This window comes from Nestor notabilis, unplaced genomic scaffold, assembly GCF_000696875.1.
Source record: "Nestor notabilis isolate BGI_N333 unplaced genomic scaffold, ASM69687v1 scaffold11701, whole genome shotgun sequence".
Taxonomy (NCBI): Eukaryota; Metazoa; Chordata; class Aves; order Psittaciformes; family Psittacidae; genus Nestor; species Nestor notabilis.
Window position 1 is genome coordinate 81,111 of NW_009913398.1, and position 15,374 is coordinate 96,484.

The window sequence follows — 15,374 nt, forward strand, 5'->3', positions numbered from 1 at the left end:
CAAGGTGCAAAATCGCTCAGTTTTTACTAACATATGTGCTGTTTCCAGTGCATCGATCCCTTCTTCATACCTTTATAACCAACCATTGTATATGCTACCACATGTAGAAACTGATTTTTGTTCACTTTAAAGACCCTCTACCCATTTCCAGTCTCTAATGGCATCTATAAATGTAATGTATTCCCAATTAGGGATGTCAGTTGGGAATGAGCCAGCAAAGTGGTGTAAAAATGCTAGATGAAGAAAAGTGTCAGATCTATGGTAGAGATGAGTATGTCTATCTACTGATCAGTGACAGGCATGAGAATCCTTAAGTCCCATGGAAGCAAAGTTGAAGAGCAGGTCTGTGCTTAGCAACATAAATGTACTGATACCAAAATTCCTTTCCAAATTACATATTTGTCTTTTTCTTTCATGAAATGAAATACCTTACAATTATGCAACTTGGTGAGCTACTATTTGTCATAAAATATATAAAACTTCACTGGAAATCATATTAATTAGAATAGGCTTCATTTCCCATAACTACACTGGTTCCTTTTCCAGTTAAGGACAAGGCAAGTCTTTTAAACTTTGAAAGAGAAGCTGATTTATAAATCACTTATTATGGCAGTGGTAAGTAATCTACTTTGTACTTGCCTGAGATGTAATTGATTAAAATTACATTTGTGCCTCCATGTGAGCTACAACACATAGCATTCTTGTGTACTATGTAATACACATTCTTGTGTAATGGGAAATAGCATTTCCCAGTCAACTGTTGTTCATCCCAAGTCCTAGAACAGGAACGACAGGATGGTTAAGAGAGGTCTGCAGTACTCTGCATTATTTTTCAGCCTGAAGATTACATCCCAGGGTTGTTTTAAGACATACTGTGGGTCTCCACATAACTGATTTCAAGGTAGGTTACCAGACTAACATTTCATAGAATCATTTAGGTTGGAAAAGATCTTTAAGATCGTAAGAGTCCATAAGCATTGCCAAGTCCACCTCTAAACCATGTCCCTAAGTGCCACATCTATGCATCTTTTAAATAACCTCCCTGGATGGAGACTCAGCCACTTCCCTGAGCAATCTGTTCTCATTCTTGACAACTGTTTTGGTAAGAAATTTCCCCTAATATCCAATCTAAACCTCGCCTGGCACAAGGTGAGGCTGTTCCCTTTTATGCTGTCACTTGTTGCTTGGGTGAAGAGTCCAATACCCAACTCACTACAACCTCCTTTCAGGTAGTTGTAAAGAGCGATATGTTCTCACCTCATCCTCCTTTTCTCCAGGCTAAACAACCTCAGTTCCCTTAGCCCCTCCTCAAGACTTCAGTTATGTAGAAGAAGCACTAGAGGCCTCTTTTATTGTTCCCAGTAACACCTTTACTGGAACTAAAAAGATTTAAAATCCATTCTGTTTTTTTTTATTAGTTGTGCTGTTCACTTCTGTTTTCCTTCTGTTGGATTATGTTAATGGGTTATTTTAGTCTTGTTCCTACTTCCATTTCAAGCAAGTTTTATTTTCAGATTTTCTTGCAGTAGCCCAAAACAAAACAAAGTTTGTCTGATGTTTAAAGATGCTTTGTAAATAAAAAAGCTTAAGAAGGGGTCATTTAGCCCCGTGTTTTGTAAAAGCTTCATATTACAGAAACTGACTTGGTCTAAACTCATCCTGAGAGCATCCTTTTAAAAACAATCTTAGTGTTAGCTCTTGAAAGCACTTAGTTTCTGATCCCATGATCGTTAATGATTTTAAACAGCAGTAACATAACCTCATGATATTAACAAAAAAGAAAAATATTCTAAACAAAATACTTCTCTTTATTTTTCTGTCATAAAAAAAAAAAAATCCTTTTCCTTGCTGATTGCCACTTTCCTAGAAAAAAAAGATAGTATTTTTAGATGGAATTGCATACTTTCTAGAAAACATCGGTTATTTCAAATTTCTGGTTTCTAAACCTACTTTTTAAAATACTAAAAAATAAAAATGAGGATTGATCTAAATATAAATGATTCCACTGTCTGAAGATGTCTTCCTCTAAGCATGCAGAGCTTCCACTGAAATCAGTAGGAACTACATGCATATTTGGAGTTAGGTTGGAGTTCTTCATGAGATGTCCAGTTGGCTTTTTTAACGCAGCCTAATAACATTAGCTTTTCCATGCATGACATCTTTTGCCTCAGAAGAATAGGTGAGGTCCTATGAGCTTGTTCTGTACCTTCTCTGCCTTTATACCCTTAAAGCTGTGCAGCAACTTTAGGGACTGTTGGTCTGTGTCAACCCCACAGCTGTTGGCACTTGAACTTGGTTTCTGTGCAGAAGTTCTAGCATCTAGCACTGCTTCTCTGTTCTGTCCTATTCAGCATCTGCAGAGCCATGTGTTGAAGGATTTCCTGACTGTATGAGGATGTTATTTACAGGACTTCCTCTGAAAGTTCATGGAGGGGAGTAGGATGTTGCTGTCCTTACGTGGCTGTTAATGCTGTGAAGGTTTTCTGGAGGTGGCAGGAGTTCTTATTCCTTTGCAGGGAATATGTAAGGAGGTTTTTGCATGGAATGATTGCTTCTGAGAACAGATCTTTGTGGGGAAAAGGCATGGACAAGCATGATGATGATGAGGAGGAAACACATATAGACTGTGAAATAGATTATTCTAAGGTCAGCTGGTAGTAAGGTTGATATTGCAAGAGCTCTTGGCTCCCTCTCTGAGTAGACCATTTAAAGTAGTTCTTGAATATTAGTTCCCATTAGTTCACAGAGCAGCGTGACACAGGAGGAGACCTCCTGAATGTTGTATTTTTCATTCTCAGGCAGGAGAGGGGCAAAACCTCTTAAAGCAGTAGATCTCCATTCCATCATTCCACTCGTGCTCCACTGCACCAGTAGCAGGTCAGCCTGTCTTCAATTTTAAGTATCATTCCTTTCCCGAGGAGACCCCAGGAAAAGGTATTGCCACTACCAGCAAACAACATTGCTACTCATTGGCCAGAGGGAACTAAAATGTATCTCTGTAAACTGGATGTTTCCTTCTCTTTTGGAGGCTCAGTATTCTCCACGTTTCATAATCCCTCTGCCTGTAAACTGGTGTCGATTGCCTGAAGGTGAGAATATTCACTTCGTAATGTGCAGAACAGCTAAACCCAGTTCTGGACTATTAAAATCATGGCTTAATGTCACAGCTCCAACAGCAGATGCAGAGCACATATATTAGTCCACAGTCACTTAGCCACTGCTGAAACTGGAGTCTGTCGAACACATGCCTGGAAGTGGATTTGGACTCTCAGAGGAAGTGTTTCCTCTCTAAGGCCTCCGTGCACACAGTGTGCAAAGAGTTAACAAGGGAGCTACTTTGAAAACAGAGGCAGAAGGTCATTGGCGGCAACAGCAAAGACTCCTACAGCCTGCCATGGAGAGCCTTTCACCCGTCATTTCCCACCCAGGGGATTGTAAACATTGGCGCACAGCCATGGAGTCCTACAGAACTGCTCTTTGCTTTCAGCATATACATTTATATGTCTTAATGGAAACTGAAGCACAGCAAGTTATTCCTGCATGTCCAGAAGGAGAGAGGGAGCTTCTGTTCAACTTGAAATGATGAGGGAAAGAGCCATTACTCATGCCGGAATTTGAAAACATAGAGATATGCTTGTTTACTGGTACTTCACATGTAACATAGCTGCTGTTCTCAGGCAAACTTTCTCAACTCACAGGAATGTGTAGAATGCTGTCACTTAATCAGAATCCAGAAGAGCTCTTTTATCTGCTATTTGTTAGTAACTAGCAATATTGTTCTTATCTCATTGTCCTTTAGCCTGATGCAGTGCCCTCAGACATGAGAACTTGTAACATGAAAGCACTCATTACCTTGAACATTCCTGTTTGTATTGTCTTAAGCTATTATCTCTCTAGCTTGAATAAGATGCTTTGTGTCAATTTTGAGAGAGATGCATCATCTGTAGAAGTCTATTCTACAACGTTATTTTCACAAATAGAACATTTATATTTTTAATAGGTCTGTAATCATTTTGGAGAAGAGTTTTCAGTGATCTAGACTAATTCAGATCTTTTTCATCCAACTCATACAGTATGTTATCTCTTAACTAGTTTCCCTTGGAATCTGGCTTCTTGAAAATAACATAAATTAATCATACACGCTTTAAAGTTAAAATTGGGAAATAAAGCCTAGTCCTCGTATTGGACCAACTGATTTAGCATTTCTGCTAAATCTTCAGATACTTAATAACAGTGTATAAAATCCTCTAGTGTTTATAAGTGGAGGAAATTTTCTTTTGGCCTATTTACAAATCTTGGGCTTCGCTTTGTACTGTGAATCCCAAGTTTTGGCTAGAGAGTAGTGTATCAAGTAACAAGGGAGGAGATGCTGCTTCTTTCTCCACAGAATAAAACAGAGTGCTTTCTTCTATAGTTTTTATTAATTCTGTCCATTAGAGTCAGAGAGATAGAATACAGTCTGTCTAGATCCAAAGTAGAATCCAGCCTGGTTAATGTAATTAATGCCTACTTTTATTTTTATCCAGTGATGGTCTAATGTAAAATGCATATACATTCCAGAGAGCAGTATCCAGAAACTCAGCTCCTTTCCCCTTCCAGCTGATTGTTCTTAAGCACTCGACTACTTTCAGACACAGTCTTGCCCCATGACTCATGTACTCCTGGCAGAATAGTGACTTGGCTTCGGCAGGGGCAAGGAAAGAGCTGTCACCCAAAAAAACCCTAGCCTAGTGGTCAAAGTATTTGCTTTGTAGATGTAGAAGGTGCCGATTATATCTCCTTCGGGCTGAGTTTTCACTTTGAGATTAACATAATAACATCTGTACAAGATGTTCATGTGGATGGAAACACATATTGCTTCCACCACCGCTCTAGTTACATGCTTCACCAGGTAGGACTCCATATGGACTTTGGTTGAGAACATCCTGGTATCTAGGGTATCTGTCTGCCTGAATATGCGTTACACACAGTAGTGCTTCAGCTGAAATGCAGCTGATTGTTTCTGCAGCACAGGCCTCTCAGAATAAGAAGAGGAATTTGATGAGTAAAGATGCCTACAAAGCTCATAGCCTTGGAAAGTCAGCAGGTTGTGCCTGGTGTTTTATTGGTCTTAAGCTCACAGAGATACTTAAATGTGAGATTCAGGCAGCTTGAAGACTCCCCTTAGTCTTTTTGTCCTTTCTGTCCTTGGTTTTGCCATGGAATTACATGTCTGCAACAGGTCCTTGTCCTGATATTTACGTCAAAACTCATTTCTAATGATCTGTGTATAAACACATACACCTATCTACATATTGCATCTGTGTTCCAATTTCTCTTTCTTCCAAACCCTAACCACCCACCCACACCCCGGAAATAAATATTTCCAAACCTTTTTTCTCATTTGTTTTTAGAAAGAAAGATGTTTCTTGGGGGTTTGGTTTTCCAAATATAATTTCAAGGAGCCCTTGAAAAGTGTTTCATCTCTATAGTATCATTTACATTTTTACTTTCCTCAATTCAAAGCCATACGTTTATTTAAAAGCATAGTAAGATCTATTGCATTCAATTTCAAATGTAGAACATATTTACACTGTTTGGAGTTGCCCACATTCTTTATGCCATAGGGATAAATGTCAGCCATCGTGGTGACAGTAGAATTGAAGTATGCATCTTGTGAAGCAGTGAGGGCAGGTGCATCCCAAGAGGAGCTTCTACTGCCGAGAAGCCGCCTTGTTTGCAACCCTGGGTTCCCTTTGGGTTTTCCTGCAATACAGGAGGTTTAACTGTAAGCTATTGCTTCACGTGAGCATCACTGACAGATGTTGCTCCACCAGCCCTTCTATATACTATGCTATATACAATATCAGGCTATCAGTGAAATTGATACTTTGCCTTCAGGCCTCTACCCAAACCTCCCTAGCGTCTGTATCACTAGGATCACAAGTTTCCACTTCCAACAGGAGCATTACAGTCCCAGTCTGCTTTGGGGAAAGAGAGCTGTGTGGCTGCATGACAACTGTATCAGGTGGTGCGGGAGCCACTCATGCTGCAGTGGCAAGGTGACAGCTTTCAGTGCTGCTGGTAGAGTGCTCCTCCTTGGAGTTGATGGGACATAGAAGTGAAGAGTGCTCAAAGTTACAAGAAGAATTTTTAACAACTGTAGCTAAAATGTAGTAGAGATAGAAATTTCTCATAGGTATCGTAGAATCATGTAATTTTTTAGGTTGGAAAAGACCATTAAGATCATTGAGTCCAACCATATCAGCTTTATAAGTTATCCAGACAAATATCTTAATTTTAGATGAGCCAGAGACTACTTTTGTCCAAATCAGACTTTCAGTATAAAAGACATCTGGATAAATATTTTCAGATTAATTGAGACTGGCTTATTTTACCTTCATTACACGTTCTGGTAAGCCCTTACTCGGCAGCTAACCCACTTGTGCATACGATCATCTGCTCACCCTGCTGTGTACAAACAAGTACACCTTTCTTATTTATATGCCCTGATTGCTACTTTTATCTTTACTTTCCTGTTCAGCTCTGGTTATTAACTCAAAGCACGGCATTAGTTCTTAAGTTTCATTCTCAACTGATTCAAAACAGTATCTTGTAGAAGTTTTTTGCACTGAGTTTCCCCATTTTTTAGAGTCACAAGCTGAAAAACTTTGTTTTGTTCACAGTAGTCTGTAACAGGTTCAGGATCCAACAGAAGTCTGTGTTAAACTCTGACCCACTGGTTATATTTGCCTCAAAATGGTATAGACTGTTTCTTTTTGAGAGTGACTCATTTGTTCAGGTTAGTTTTGATGGTCGTGTTTCATTAAAAGCTTTTTAATTCAACCTTCTTTCTCATCTAGAAGCAGCTGTAGACTCCACATTAAAGCCTCTCACCTAGAGAACATGCACTATTTAATCCATTCTTTGAGGCAGTATTTTCTTTCTGCATCTTCTCCTTTTGTTAAACATGGTTTAAAGCAGAAACGGTTCCACGTTCTATGGGAGAGAGGTCTGTGGTGGCCTTCATGGTTGTGCTTTAGTTAGGTTTTTTCTGTTCAGAACCAAAGTTTAGCACAGAACCCCAGGAAGTGGGAAGACTTTTTTCTGTTAACCAGACTCTGGTTTTCTAGTAACACTGGAAAGCTGGTCTTCATTATAAAGCCAAACTGTAAGTGATAAGGCTCAGGTTCTCTAGTCTGACGAACTTGTGAAGAGACCAGGCAATCATAAGGGCAGCTTCAGGGGATCTCAACATGCAGCCAGCCATGGTTTGGTCCTTGGCACAAGTTAGAGCTACATGTTGTCCTTTTCTTAGAGACTGGGGGTAAGTGATGTGAGCGACTGTAAGATGCCACCCAGTGGGAATATGTAGGGTGCCAGATGTGTTGGTTTTGTGGCTACCTAAAGACATAGAGTAGAACAAAGCAACTGGAACAAGGCCCGAGATCTGATACTCGAGATTATGACTGTTCCCTCAGCTAGCTAATAGCAGCAGGTGACCAAGCAAGTGGAAATGTGGCAAAATCCGGAACAAGACTTGTATTCCAAGGCACAGTCACAGGCTGCCACTTTCTTAATGCTCTGTTTCTTCTGGTAATGTGGACAGAATTCTTTCTTACAGTAGATGTGTGACTTGGTCAGCATAAGAAGCCAATAGTGTTTATTTCTTTATGCTGTTGTGGTTTTTTCAGCTCTGAGATAGATTATTAGAACTTGCTGTTTCAGTCTACAAATTTTGCTTGATTATTGAGACTTGAAGCACAACTGAAGAATGGCTGCTTTTTTAAAAGCCTGTCACTCTCAATGTTGTCAAGTATCTCTATATGTAAATATATGGCTATATCAGCACAAGCCTTGTTGCATGCAAAGCTGACCGCTTGTGTAAAGATCTGAGGTGTCCCATATTCCACAGAAGGCTGCTCCGCTCAGAGATAAGGGCATCCTGGTTTTGATTTTAATACACAACCAACCCTGGCAAGTCTTTCTTTCTCTTTCGAGGGCTCTGGAACAGGTACAGCAGTGTTGCTGATAGTATTTTTACTTTTTTCTTTTTGTATAAAGATAAAACACTTTTCAAGTGAAGTTTCAGGTAGTCTCTCAGAAATGTTCTCTGGTGTCAGTAGAGAATTCTGTGAAACGTTCTGCTTAATGGAAATATATTTCCTTGTATTAGTTCTGAGATGAGTTCTGAATTATCACTAATGGTTGAAAATATTACCCATCTTAAGAGGCAGTTTTCCTTTCTAGGAGCTGTTGCACACAACTGCTTAGTGCACAGAGACTTTTGAGGGAAAAACCACTGAGTGTAATTAAAGTATCTTCCACTAGTGTTTATATATGCACACGCGATGTGCAAACACACATGCACTCCTACTGACAACGGATGTACCTAGAAATATTCTTCAGCAGCACTATCACACTGGGTTATGTGGTTCTTCCAAGAAATAAAAAAAAGCAAAATTCTGATTACTTTGTTGTGTATCAGAGAAATGAATGGCTTCTTTATTTGTCAAGTTATCTTACAGTAGATGCTAAATCTTGATTTCTTCAAAGCACAAATGTTTTAGCATCAAAAAGAGGAGATCACATTCTAAAATAAACGTGGTAGTGGGTGGTACATGTGATTGGAATTTGCATCTTCTATAAATAGATTTTTTTTCTTGACAATTTAATGAAATAATGACAATAATTTTACTTTTCACAAAGCAGTTAATAAAGCTTGTGCCTAAAATGGAGACAAATGTGAATCAAGAGATAAAATTGCTATTACCATGTGCACTTCGTGAGACCCACGGCACTTGAAAGGATGTAATTTTTATATATATTAAAGCTATTGTCAGAAAACAAAGTGCTTTCTAAAAACCAGTGTACACTTTTACTTTAAAAGGGAAACTATTTTAATGTTTCTATAAACAGACAGAATATAACCATGTTTCTCTAAGAAATGTTCTTTGCAACCATACCTATCTCTGCGATTGAACTGAAAAGAGTTACAGTAATGAAGAACCACTACTCAGAAACAAGATTAGACAAATATAATTATTCGGGCTGATATTATCCCTGAAAACTAAAGCACATTGTATAATCTAGTGATTATTACCTTCTCCATCACAGTAAGAAACAGTAATAGGTAGGTATTCAGAAATAAAGAGAGTCTTAGGCTTGCTTTATAAAATGCAGAATGCTCAGCAAATGATTTAAGGATTGTGATCAGAAAATACAGTAAAACAGTCCCCAGCACATAAAGCAGACACACTCCTCTTTCAAACCAGGGATGAGGGATGTGTTGAATTCATTGTACAAAGGCTAAAACGCCTGCACTACCATCAACTATCTTGGCCTTATTACACTTTTTGGACAGATGGGTTTTCAAAAAGCTCTCTCCCCATGTTGGAAGTTGCTGTGTGATGTGCTGCAGAGTGCAATGGGGCATTATCCTCCCTTCCCTCATCATCTCTTTTCTCCTTCCTTTCTCCTCCAGCACACCTCAGACTACCCATTCCCTTGTTCCTGGGACACACACAGGAAAAGTTTCCCTATATGGCACAGGTGTGATCTGCTCCCACAGGTCTTTGGGGTATCCTTGGAGGGCATGAAGGCAAATTCTTTCTTTTCGTAAGCAATTTTTGGTATTACGTTAATTTTAAGTAAGGTTAACACTGTCAGATCAGAGCCGGTTTTAAGCAGGTTCATTTAAGAAATTACAACCTTTCTTTTCAGACTCTGTGGAGATTTAACACTGTTTACAGCAAGCGAGAGGGAGGTGTATTAGGGAGAGAGAATCTCTCCACAGTGGAGAGTAAAGCCAGGTTTCAATCAATATACAAGTCTGCAAGCCCAGATTTTTAGCCATCTGTAATTCTGTCCTCTCCAACTAGTCTGTGGCAAACGTGTCAGGCTTAGTCGTACAGGTGAGGATAAATTTTCTGCAAAGCTTGGAGAAGATTCTGCAACTCATTTTGAGAGTCTGAGACCTGAAGAAGCAGCCATGCAGTAGCAGTTCCATAGTAAAGTTGGAAAGCTTCCACTTTGTGTACTCCTGAACAGTTTGAAGTTGGGAGACCACGAAGCAACACCGAAGAACTATATTCTGTATGACACACCATATATTCTATAGCTATATTCCCTCCTCTTTACTCAAAAAGAAAGGACAAAAATAAATGAAAAAGAGTCAAAAAGATGCCCCAAAGATAATGTGAAAGCCCTGTTAGTGAGAACTGAACAAAATAACTGAGTTTAAGAACCATGTTAGGGAACTCAAAAAAAAATAAATTCCAAATAATCTTTCATGAGGTTGAAATGCTTTAATGCTTTAAGCAGTGAAATGAGCCAGTGTCTAATGGCAAATATAATCAACAAAATCAGCAGTAAAAAAAGTGCAGTAGAAACCACAATCACAAAAGCAAAAGATTTGGAAGAATTTTATTTGGATTCAGGGATGCTTTGTATGAATTTAAGCATCCTGCTAATTGCTTTTGTGGCATGATTTCTATGAAAGCTAATATTTTAAAAGGTTTATAGACCTCTTCAAAGTCCCCTCAGAATTAATTAGAGTAGAATTAGTCTCATCCAGCTTTAGATGTCTAAAAGGAAGATGTCTACATGTGGGCCAATTAGTTAAATTCTCCTTATAGATAGCAAGCAGTTGCAGCATGTGTTCATCTGACCTCTTCAGATAAAACAAGACTAGTTGCTGGGTGAGATGAGGAGTGGGCCATGCCTCCCCCACCCTACTGCCCTCCTGGAGCCCCCTCTGAATCAGCAGGGATGAGGGAAGCATAGCAAAATGCTTTCTCTCTGAAGTGAAAAGAAGACCCAGGGCCACAGTGTGACTCACTGGCTAGTAGATTAAAGAGTGCCAGGAAACATTTGTGGGTACTGGAGCTCAATTGTCTATACTGTTAAATTATTAGAATAGTTCCTGGCATGGTTTTGAGTTATGCCCACCAACCTTTCCCCGGACAGTTCTTAGGCACAGTTAAGCATTGACCAGACATCATTCCCAATAAGCAGTTTGCATGCGGTCACCTTTTTTGGGAGGCTGAGAATTTAATACTATGGACATAGGCCACTCTGTGCCTGTTGGTCTCAGTGCCAAAGGAACGTTTCCTGTCCCATTTAATTTCCTAGCACAGGCATAGCCGCTGTGTTACAGTCTGATCCCTGCTTTGTTCCTGTAGCTGTGCAACTGAGCACTGGTCTGTACTTAAAGTCTGTGGCAAACCGAAATGTAGTCTTTTTTGTCTGTGTTACTCAACCCCATCCCTAAACCTCTGTTTGTCTTTGTCTTTTTTGAACTGTATGCTATTCAGACAGCAGCTATATTTGGAAAGGGGTGTGTATTGTGAGATCCATTTAACTTAAGCAGTTTTCCAAAAGCTAAAATCTGCTCTGTAAAGTAAATGGAAATTAAATGAGACTGACACAATGCCTAGATCTTGTGTTCACATTGCTAGTGAGCAGATACTTACCACTAATTTGACTTTTCATCAGAAACAGGTACCATGAAGTACAGGATTGAAACTCCTGGGGCTAGATGATCCCAGATAGAAAAATGTCAGGTATAATAAGGGAGAATGCTTTATTTCAAAATAAAGTTCTCTTTCTTCTCTGACTCTAAATGCAGCTGTCCCCTTGCTTCTCACTGAGTACATTTCCTTCTTTAGGGGCTCAGACACAGCCTCAGTAGACTTTCGCAGATGCTCTTTTCCTTTCTAATACCTCTCAGATGTACATTTCATTTCTTTTCATCCTGAAGTGCTGCCTTGATCTGTTGACATTTAAATCGTTAGAACCAGTGATCTGCAGCTACTGATACCATTTTTATCTCTTATCATCCCGTCTTATCTGGGCAGTGAAAACACAAATGTGCACTGGAAAAGGAACATAGTTACTCCTTTAAGTATGCACTCCTTCCAGGGTATGAATTGTTCTCAGTCTTTTTGTATGTAGCTCAAACTGTGAAATACAGATGTCATAGGGTATCCTCAGGACAGGCAGAGTGGGCTGAGAAGCTAAAGGAGGAAAAGGAGCTAATCTGATTTAGGAGCATTTGGAGGCGAGGCGTTTGGAAGAGGGGACAGGGTGTGAAATTCAGTGAGTTTGAGGGTGTGAGGGAGCAGGCAGGGAACATGAGGGAAGGCAGAGCCTGTGGGAGTTGGCAGGGCAGCAGGCTTTGTCCACCCGGGTGTCTACACATGAGCAGCAGGGGGTTAGTCATGTTCAGTGGCACTGTCAGGGGGGACACTGGCATGCAGCATAAAGGCAGAGGCAGGGGAGAGGAGCCAGGAGGGCAGGGATCAGCTGAGGGGGACCCTGGCTGGTGTAAAAGAGGAGCAAAATAGACCAGGTAGTCCAAGCAGGGTGAGGAAAAGCAAGGAGGAGTCAAAGGAGGGAAGTTTATTTGATGGGAGGACTAAGATGCAACATGGTCACTAAAGCCTACAACCTCTGAAGTATTTAGAAGTCATGCGCTGAATTTAGAATCTCCATCATCATGTGTGCACAAACTCCTTTTCCTACAGAAATCACCATGTGCCACATCACACGTTTCTCAGACTTTCTGGAGGCAGAATTTAATGAAATGTACCAATGAAGGTGGTTGCTTTTTTCATCCTAAAAATGGGACTTTATCAAGCAGGTCTTTATCAAGTGCTCTATCTCCCAGGGAGAGCCTGTTTCACTGGTGGTGTGGCTTACCTAAGCAAAGCATTTTTTCATTCTAAGTCAGAACTGTGTTAAAGAGGAAGTGATGATCTAGTTGTTCAGCCTCACCATATCCTGTGTTCAGAATAATTTTCATTTCTACTTATCTGCAAATGTTAATGGAATGTCCACAAATATTTTCTTGGTTTCTATGGTAAGAGAGAGTGTGAAGCCCTGTGTCAAAACCACTGCGTCATCTGCATCATCCCGTGCTTTTCAGGAGAAGACCATGACCACTAGAGGAGTCATCTGTGGCATTACTTGTGTGCAAACTGACATTAAGTACGTTTTGATCCTTTTCAGATTCACATTTTGAAACACAGACTTCCATATTACAAACCACAGAGGTTACTTGGTTACTTGATCACTTTTATAATTACACAGTAATGACGGAGTATAGCAAAAGAGCTCAACACAGACTACTTCCTCTTTGGCTATAAAGCAATCAGGCATTTGCTGGAATTTTAACTGTGAGACTTTGGAAATATGTATTTTTTTGTTTTTTAAGGTTTAAGTTTCCAGATTACTCAGACGTAAAATCTCCATGTCCCCTGTGTACGCCTGCATGGAGTGTCGCAGGGTACAAACGCCTGGGGAACTGTGCCAGTAAGTGGTCACGTGGGAGAAGCAGCTAACGTGCTGCACGCTTCTGCAGCCTTCTGAACACAGCACTGTGCCCCCTGAGCCAGCACCTGGGGACCAGCCACGAGCTGCAACGCTCCTCTCCGGAAGCAAGCAGCTTCCCTGGAAAACGGGTTTCAGTTTGGAGCATACGTTGTCAGAAGTATTCAAACTGTCTCACACAACCGTGCATCCCCTAATCCTTGGCCTGTGAGAGCGCAGAGCCTTAATGTGGCAGGGCTGGGGGGGTTGGGGAAAATAAAGCACCCTTTCACTCTGTGTGAGAAGAGCCATGTGGATCTCAAACCAGGAATCATGAGGTTTGGTGGTATTCCCGCAGATCAGAGATCACACAGCTCTTACTTCTGATGCTGCACCCAGCCACTGACAAAAAATAATGAGTTGAAATTGTTATATCTAATTTCTCTAAGCAATGCTTCTTCAGTAAGCTTTTCCACAAATGTATGGAGAGAATAGAAGTGCAGGTCAGTTTCAGAGGTATATCTGCATCAAGAAAAATATGTGTGTGTTTTAGGAGGGAATCCATCTGACTCAGGGCAGCTCCAGTAAAAATCCCTAAGCTTCAGTTACCTTTGTCTTCTTTCCCTGGAGTGAATCTCTGAAGAAACTTTCCTGGTTTTTATCGGGAGAGATATTTTTGGAAAAGCATCAGTGGTATGTATGGTACCAAATCAGGAACAAGACAAATGGAGTTAAATAATGCCCAACTTCCACACAGGAACCTGTTTCTGCGGATAGGTACTTGGAAGTCTAGTTTGCCAGTGCAGTACTTTGCACTGTGTTATTGAACTGTTTCAAAGACAAATTTTATGAATAGAGATCAAAGTGTTTAAGAGGACTGTTAGCAAATATGACCACTTGTGCAAATATCCGTGAACCTCCCTTCAATAGCCATTCAGGAGTTCCAAAGGCTGTCAGGGCATGTAATGATTGTAATAAATGTTTTATTTGCTTTTGTTTCAGCTGGCTTTGGCCAGCAAATTCGGCTGATTACTTCCATTGTTACTTTGCTTAGAAGACAATTATTTTGTTATGATTAAAAACCCCACTCTTATGCATTTCTTTGTCCTGGTCTTGAAATTCAGAACTCACTATCCTAGTTAACATATTTTTTAAAGTTACATTCCTTCTTGTGTTTGCACTTGTTTCTTTTCAGTGTTTTTGCTTTGTTTCACGCTCCTTCTGAATGCTGCATTTCCAACCTTTGTGACTGTTGGAGAAACAAAAAAATAATTGCTGAGACCCTCCCTGCCCCCAGATGAATAGTCAGAGGTTTGAATTATGGCACACAGTAAGAAAATACTGGTATTTAGCTGATGATCATGTGTTGTTATGGCTGTATTATAACTGTATTCAGGAGCAGGATACTCCTGAGGCTCTGAGATTATATTCTATCAACATAATAGCTCTGGCGGGACTCTGAAGAAGGTCCTTGTGTTCTTCTGTAAATATACTGAAGATACAGTCAGCCTTGTCTGTATTTGGTCTACTTGTGGGAAACAAAAAGGATAAATATAAACTGTCCCATCTCTGTTGTGGGTCCAATGTGCAAGACTCATCAAAGTACATCAGTGGAGGAGTACCAGTAAAATTCCCTCTGGATGTCTACAACATGTTGCGACACGACCACCAGGACAAGAACAGCCTAAAAGCAGATACTTTGCGTGGCTTATGTCCCTGGAAATGAGTGTGTCATTTGGAAATAAATTCTGAGTGAAGTTAGTGCTGGTCTAACCAGCAGCACATGGGCAGAGACTCACACAATTGTAAAGGTCAGAATCTGCCAGCGATCCCTGTGCTGTGTTGTTCAGTTGAAAACTGAGTTTAAGGTACCTCTAGTATGCAAGGAAGCCACAGGGGACAGCAGTGAATGCCTTTCGGAAGGAACATCTTTGAGAATTGACTTAATCTGTATCAAATTGATTTTTTTTTTTTTTAAAAGTTGTTTCTTCAGCGAGAACTTTTGAGACAGGTCAGACGTTCATCCAGCTTGGCCCATACTCTTGAGCTAACCCCATAATACATAAACTATGAAGGACATAGGA

General features: G+C 40.2%; 1 protein-coding gene across 1 annotated transcript in view; it reads left to right on the forward strand.

The window, feature by feature from the left end:
• The window catches only part of LOC104412454 (cyclin-dependent kinase 6), a 123,948-nt gene that overhangs the window by 79,652 nt on the left and 28,922 nt on the right, over positions 1 to 15,374 (forward strand). The window lies entirely within an intron of this gene.